At 36.2% G+C, this 8275-nt stretch overlaps 1 pseudogene across 1 annotated transcript; it reads left to right on the top strand.

Moving 5' to 3' along the window:
* Window positions 1–2621: 2621 nt before the first annotated feature.
* Window positions 2622–4412, top strand: LOC311175377 (microtubule-associated protein RP/EB family member 1-like; annotated as a pseudogene). Its single transcript has 2 exons — window positions 2622–2687; window positions 3732–4412. The product of its transcript is annotated as a microtubule-associated protein RP/EB family member 1-like (transcript).
* Window positions 4413–8275: the final 3863 nt, after the last annotated feature.

The following is an 8275-nucleotide window of genomic DNA, read 5'->3' on the forward strand; positions in this document are numbered from 1 at the left end:
GGACAGCAGTGGGCGAGACAGGAGAGGTCTGCTGCGCCATGTGGGTTAGTTCCTTGGCTGGGAATCAAACTCATGCTGCAGTGGCTGGCTATACCTTGATAGCTTGATAGTGCTGAGACTTAACCCCTTGCACCAACAGGGAGGCCCTATTTGTTTTCTTTTTAAATGAAGAGGACTCATAATGCTTATCCTTATTTTCAGCCTTTCTGACATATATCTATCAAATAAAACCATTTTACCTACTAGGAGGGCACAAATCTATGTTTTCTGGAAGGTTTGATAAGATTCTTGTATTTTTATCTTGCCTATTCAAATTATAAGAAAACAATATTTTGTCCCATATATAAGATGCTCAGTTATGTGCTTTTGAGAGTCTGAATTCCAAAATGGTTGAATTTTGACACCTGACACAAATCTTCACTTAAAGATTGAATATTTTGTTCCTATCACAATATTACCCAAAAAACAAATATTTGAGGGCACTGGAATTAAGGGTGAATAGATTGACAAAACTATGACTTCTTTTAAACCCTTTTCATTTTACAATGAGTAAAATCTGTCAATAATTTAAACCTCAAAAAGCTCAATTTCTCTTTGAAATAGAGCAACTATTTCAAAGTTGCTGATTTGATTGCTGATCCTTAATAAATTTGAATTGGGACTTATAGCTAGATGAAGTAAATACGTGAGTATGAAATAAAACAAAAATTTCCGCCTATATAAAAAAGTAAGACTTAAAGACTTAAAAGTAACCACTGTATTGCTAATTTGTTATTGTCATGACCTTAAATGTTTATCTTTATCTCCACTGTAAAAGACAAATAATTGTAGTCATTACCCATTTAACAAATTCATACCAGTTTAACTAATGAAGGTATTACACACACTGCAACAAATGATATACTTTCATGGCATTTACCTGAAATCCAGCATAAAATTAGGGGATATCAACTATATAGATTGTGTGATGTTTGCACATCTGTATCTGAATAAATATTATTGTTTTTAGAATCACATTGACATAGTGTTATTACACATATTCCTAAGAAGTTATAAATTTAGAGCTTGCACTGGTCCAAAATACTGTATGTGTGCATTGGAGAAAAGTTTGTGTTGCTATGGGAACTTTGGCTTTTGTTTACATTATATTGCAAACTATATTATGTGCCTTGGTTCACCTTAATGACTACCTTCATATATTGCTAATTATACTATTTTCCCTCATTCACTCTGATGATTAACTCCTTAAGGTTAATATCACTCATCTTTATTGAGTTAGTTCATATTTTTCTTGAATACAGAAATATGAACTTACATTTACCTTCATTTGTGAAAATTGCATTATGCATGTTACCATCACCTGTTCATTACATTAAGTAAAACGAGTTTTAGCTTTTTATGAAATTTGCAAAATTACATTTATGAAAATTATAAGATTGACCTTGTTTGCCTATAGGAACAAATTGTAGAAAATAAAATTTGTGAACATTTTTTTCGTTTCGAATATAAAAACGTATCTTTTCCTTATTTGATTTTTTTGCAGCAAATTAAAAAAGGAAATTTTTAAAAACTGTTCACACTTTCAATGTATAGGTAAATACATGATGAAATATTCATTATGTATATAAAGAATCCCCTCTGAGTTAGTGGGACTATAGAGCTGATTAATAAGTGAATGTGTTATATTATAAATATTGGTAGAACAGATAAAGAATTTCATGATTTCCGTTTCCTTCCCATATTTTCCAATGAAAATTTGAAGACCAGAAAAATTTCATAATGAGTCTATGTATGATTTGATTATGATAAATTGGGACTGATATTTATTCAAAAATAGTCACTAGGTTCCTACTGTGTGCTAGATACTGTACTGGCATAGATACCCATGTAATGTAGGTAAGCTCTCATGAGGTTATAAATAAAGAAGCAAATACAAGATAATCTTTCAGATTCTGTATTTTGTGAAGCTATTATAAAAACCCTCAGGAAAAAAAAAGGGAAAAAAAAAACCTCAGGATTTTTTTTTTCCCTAAAGAGGATATTTATTGCATTTGAGGTGATACATTAGGTACTCTGAACTACAAAGGACAGGATTTCCTACTATCGGAAATTCTCTTACTACAAAATGACAAAGTAATCATGACCTGATTCCTAGTCATCTATGATGACTTTATATGTAATATGTAAAAAATAAAAGGTAATGAGTACAATTAAAATACACTATATTTGGTAGACTACAGAACCAGTATTGTTAGTAGATCACAAAGTACATATTAACATTCCAAATAAGCAAGACTTGCAAGTTGGTGTTTTAAACGCAACTAATCAGTCTCTAAAAAGTTCTACTTTGATAGTATTTACCCTTGTAGGGAGTCTCCCCATCTCTTAAGGATAAAAAGAAAAAAGTAGAATCAGTATAACATGTACACAGAAGTCCATATTGTGAAGGTTAAAAGGATTTCAGCACAGTGAGAAGATGCTTCTGCTCTTTCACACTGCATAAAAATTATGTGAATTGTGTTCCTTATCTCTTGTCATGTTCTGCTCTGTTGATCAAATACTGAACAGTTATGTTTCCAAAGGGATGAAACACAGGGTTGCAGTCTGTCAAAAGGTAGCAAATGGACAGCAAGATCTTTGAAAAAGAGCATCTGGAACTTCAGTTATCTTTAAGGATATCCAGACAGGTGACCCCTTGATTGTTGCTGTGTGGTGGTGTTAAGAGTCTAGTGTTAAATGTAACCTTTGGCAGCTTAAATAGATAATTGGGTGAAAGTGATATCCAGAGAAAAACATATTGCCTTCATTCAAAGAAACTGTTGGATCAAGTATAGTCAATCTCGATTTATATATACTGTATCCCTTAAGTCTAGGACTGCAGTCAGGAGGAATAGCAAGGATGATTTCAGATGATCTCTTCTGAATTCTTTTCACACTAGTAGATACTTTAGGAGAGATTTTGCTAAGGAGTTTGGTGCCCTTTTCTGCTGGGTAACAGCAAGTTTTTTCTTTTTTCTTCAGGCAATAAGCAACCATGTCTTTCTGGGATGTGTCTGAAGCACCACAAGCAGGTGCTGGACATCCTATCAACAGATATTTGCCTATCACTGAACATTCTGGTGAAGTTATTTCTTGGAAAACTCAACTGTTTATCTGACTCACTCAAACACTCCTACAGTAAAAGGGGGGGACAGAGGAAAAAAACTCCTTTCTTAAGGAAACAGAGGCAACTGGGGGGAGGAGCAGTAAGAGAGCTGGGGAAAAACAAGCCAAAGAGTCTTGGTCTTCAGAGTGCAGAACATTGAAACGTCAGAGTGGAGACAACAGCATAAATTCATTTTTAGCTTTCTATATGGCACAGAACATGTAAGATGAGCCTGGAGAACCCTGTAGTGTCCAAAAGTAAGGAAGTGTTCAAAACACACACACACACCTATGCACACACACACACATACACTGAATAAATGATGGGAGTGTGTCAAAGGGATTCAGGAGTCAACTTAATGAGTTCCCAATGGTCAAATGGATTTGAACAACAAAAAGATAGTAGTTTGAGTTAGTCCACACTGATGTAAATAACAGAATAAACAAATACATGAGGGAGAACAGACAAATCTCCTATGTAGTAGAATTTCAAATAGTTTATTTGATATTCTACCCTCAACTCAGCCACCAGTGATAATCTAAGTTGACATGACATGCTGGCCTGAATGGATGAATCTTGACAAAAGAGTGAAGAGTTATGCTCAGGGGCTGCCTATTGACAGTTTAAGGACATGCTATTCCCTGGCTATTCCCATACTATTGGAGAAAGTGAAAGCCCAAGCAAAAGTAGAACACAAATATATGTAGAACTTCAAAATTCCACAAGCAGGTTTTAGGAGGATTGGTGTTGACAAAGTAATTTCTATGGAAAAGCTAGTAAAAGGAAAATTTTTGAATTCATTCAGTGGTTCCAGAAGTTTTTTTGATGCAAACTATGATGGAAAAGACTATGACCCTGTAGCTGCCAGCCAAGGCAAGAAAGTGCAATGGCCCTGCTCCAGCTCTGAACAGGTCAAAGAAACCTCTCAGTTCTAGCAGTGCAGCTCCACAGAGGTCCAGTGCAACATTCAGAACTACTGACATGCCTAAGGCTGACCCATGTGTGGTGAGAAAGAATATTGGTGTGGGCTATGGGGGTGATGAAACAGCCTAAGTGATGAAGAAGGTCAAGGTACTGACTTACTGTTGATGATTTAGAGAAAGTGATATTTCTATGTAGGGAGGCTAAGGAACACTAAATTGATTTGTCAAGAGAACAAGGGGAAAACAACCCTGTACAGCAGAGGACTGTGGACATTTTTTATGGCAGAGACGAAGGTTTTGTGATACCAGATGAAGTGAGCCCACAGGAGGAACAAGAAATGTAGTAACAGCCTGGACCAGCAAAATTTTCACTTGAAATCATGTTTTCAGGTGCAAAATACTCCCTTTTCTTATTCTTAGAGGACTCGCTGGTTTCTTTCCATAAGCAAGAACTACTACTTCTTAAAGGGCACTTTGCAGAAATTTCAATCCTTTTCCAAAAAGTCTGAGTTAGTAACTCTTACATTGTAGCAGAGCAGTATTTTTTTTTAAAGATTTATTTATTTTTGCATACAAGAGCTGGAGTGTAGGCCAGAAGTGCGGGGAATCACCAGAGACAGAGCGGGGAGCAGAACAAGAAGACTGACTGAAACATACTGCTAAGGGGAGCAGCAGGTAAAACAGGAGAGGTCTGCTGCACCATGTGGGTTGCTCCCTGGCCAGCTGGGAATCGAACTCGTGCTGCAGAGGCTGTGGATTACTTCACAGTGCGGTGCTTAACCCCTTGCACCACCAGGGAGGCCCATTTCCTTCCTTCCTTCCTTCCTTCCTTCCTTCCTTCCTTCCTTCCTTCCTTCCTTCCTTCCTTCCTTCCTTCCTTCCTTCCTTCCCTCCCTCCCTCCCTCCCTCCCTCCCTCCCTCCCTCCCTCCCTCCCTTCCTCCCTCCTTCCTTCCTTCTCTCTTTTTTTTTTTAAAGATTTATTTATTTATGCCTACAAGAACTGGGGTACAGTCCAGATTGGGGGGGTGAGAACATTCACCAGAGACAGAACGGGGAACAGAACAGGCAGATGGACTAAAATACATTGCTGAGGGGAGCAGCGGGTAAGTCAGGAGTGGTCTGCTGTGCCATGTGGGCAGCTCCCTGGTCGGGGATCGAACTCATGCTGCAGTGGCTGTGAATAGCTTCATAGGTTGCATCTCAACCTCTTGCGCCACCAGGCAGGCTCTTATTTATTTTTCTAAGCCATTTGAGAGTTGGTTGCATATATTAGGTCCCTTATTCCTTTAAAACTTGAATAATTAATGTATATTTATTAAGGAAAAGATGTTCTCTTATGTAATCCAAGTATAATGACATGTTTAGGAAATTTAACTTTGATAGAAATTTTTGTGCCTTTAAATAAATGTTACTAATAGCAATTTTTATCATATTTTCTAACACTAACAAAGTATCAAGTCTGTCATGTTACATTTACTTTTTTTTTAAGTTGGAAACTTCCTTGATCTTAAAATATTAACTTAATATTGACCTATTTCATATTCCTTAGTTTAGATTTATTTGATATTTCTTTATTATTAAACTTAGAATATACATGCCTGGCTGAAATATCATAAAAAGTTATTCTTTTAATGGCATTATATCCATAAACCCACATTAATGACATTATTTTGATCACCTGGTCAAGGTATTGTCCAGTTGTCCACTATATGGTTGCTATTTTCTTCTTGCAACTAACATACAACATATCTGTAGATAAATATTTATTAACCATGTAAATATCTTGTGTTCAATATAATTTTATGCCTTGATTTAGCATCCATTGATGCATCTTGTTTAAGTCATTCTTAACTATGCTGTTTTCAAAATAATGATTTTTCCAACCATATTGCTCTCTTCACATTCATCAGTCTTATTATAATTTTCTTCCTGTCTGTCACCGAACCTACCTACCTACCTATAATCTATCTATCCATCTACTTACCAACCATCACTATGAATTAGTGATTCCTATTTTAATCATTAGGCTATACTCCATTAATTCCTTATTTAATATGATGTTCAAACTGTTTCAGAGTTGGTTAATAGGAACCTTATACAAGCCCTTCTGTGTCTTCTTTACATCTGTCCCCATCCATTTTTTTCAGTATTATTTCCCTGACACTGAAGATATTCCAGATTCTTTTTGTGATTTCCCTGACTCACCTCAGTTTCTTTTGTGGCAAACAGCATTTAGAAACCAAGATCTGGGTAATAGGTATCCTTTTTATTGGTGTGTTATTGCCTCCAGACCTTTTGAACAAATGGAACTATGATATGAAAGGATTTAATATGATATGCTATGAATTATAAAATCAAGCCTTCAATAGCAAAACAAACCTATAGGTTTTTCTGTATTTGTATCTGCTTTCTTTCACAGTAAAAACATTTATTCACAGAAAAATCAACAAATTTGTTCAATTATCTATATATACCACAAGAATAACAAGTCTGTGAAGAAGAGTTTGAATTTTGTTAGTTTTTTTTCCCCCTAAATTAAGAGTATACATCAAAGTGTTCTGTTCAGGAGTTGCATATATTGTAAGCATCTACATTTGACTTTTCTTTGATTGCCAAGACTTTTGTATCAAAGGGACATCCAATTCAGAGGGCTAACTCAAGCTCAAGGTCAGTCACATGACTAGAAAAGAGGCAAGTTGTCTCCCACCACTAAATTCCTTTTGCTTTATAGATCTAGGTTAATTTAGATATCTGGTCAGATGGGACTTATATCTTGCCTTTTTTCTCTTCTTTTGTCTCTCTTCCCATCCTTTAAGTTCCCACTCTTCAGACTTGAATTCACTAAAGAGCGTTAACTCTGGACACCCTAGATTGTCTCCTCAACCCTAATAGAAGCAGGAACCCTGGGCCCTGCACATCACTCCCTGGGCCCTCCTGCAACTTCACTGTGGCCCAGGTATGCTCTGTAATTTCCAGGTTTTGTAAGTAATAAGCCTCTATTTCTCCCCCAAAGTTTCCTAGTGGGTATTGCTAAAGAACATCTTGCAATCGTAAGAAAACTGAGGGCAGAGCTAGTCAGTTGTACTGGCCTAAAAAGGAGAAAACTTGGGCCCAGGTGAATGCCCTCAGGCATTTCTAAACTTTAGCATCATTAGCAATAGTCTGAGACTAAGACAAAACAAACAAGTACTCATTCATCTCTCCCTGTTTAGTTTTAGTATATTTAGATTCTTCATTTGAAATACTACAGATATTTCATATGTTTTTATTTCAATTTAGTTTTAGGTCCCTACCCTCCATACTTGCTAAATGTCAATCTAGTTCAAGTATTTGAATACATCGAATATTTCAAAACAAAAATGATTTAAAAGGGCATACTCAGGTCCTCCCTGGTGGTACAAAGGGTTAAGCACCTCATATGAAGCAATCCTCAGTCTCTGCAGCACAAGTTCGATCCCAGGCTGGCCAGGGAGCAACCCACATGGTGAAGCAGACCTCTCGTGTCTCGCCTGCTGCTCCCCTCAGCAGTGTATTTCAGTCTATCTGCCTGTTCGGTTCCCCACCCTGCCTCTGGTGAATCTTCTCACCCCCCCTCATCTCTGGCCTGTACCCCAGCTCTTGTATGCATAAATAAATAACTCTTAAAAAAAGGGCATATTCAGAGGGAGTATCACTCCCTCCCATAACCCTTCTATTGATTTTTTTCTCCCTGTATATAGATAATTTTATTGTTCTGTGGTCTATATTTCCTACTTTTCTTTCAAAAAGAGAAATAGATTTCAGTATTTTATTTATGTTTACCCTGTTCAAACTATCATGTGGTTTCTCTCTGGTTAGACCCTGACTGATATAACTTGATCACATTATCTTTTCCAATAATTTTGTATCTTTTCCCTCTTACCTTTCCTTGTGCTGTATTTGCCACACATTCTATTCTGCATAAAAATTTAAATCATTTTTAATATTTTCCTTAAACATTCTACTTTATAGATACTAAACCAATTTTAAGAAAAATACATTTGCTAAGATATTTACCATTTTAAATAATCATCATTCTTTTTTATTTTTTTTATTTTGCTTACCTTTATTATTTTTTTTATTTTTATATTCCCCAAACAATTGCAACCCCTTTATTTTGACCCCAATCCCTCCCCTCCCGGCCCCCTCCCCTCATAAAGTGTCTCTGGTTCATAGTTGTTTGTTGAT

Source organism: Talpa europaea (genome assembly GCF_964194135.1).
Source record: "Talpa europaea genome assembly, chromosome: 8".
Classification (NCBI taxonomy): domain Eukaryota; kingdom Metazoa; phylum Chordata; class Mammalia; order Eulipotyphla; family Talpidae; genus Talpa; species Talpa europaea.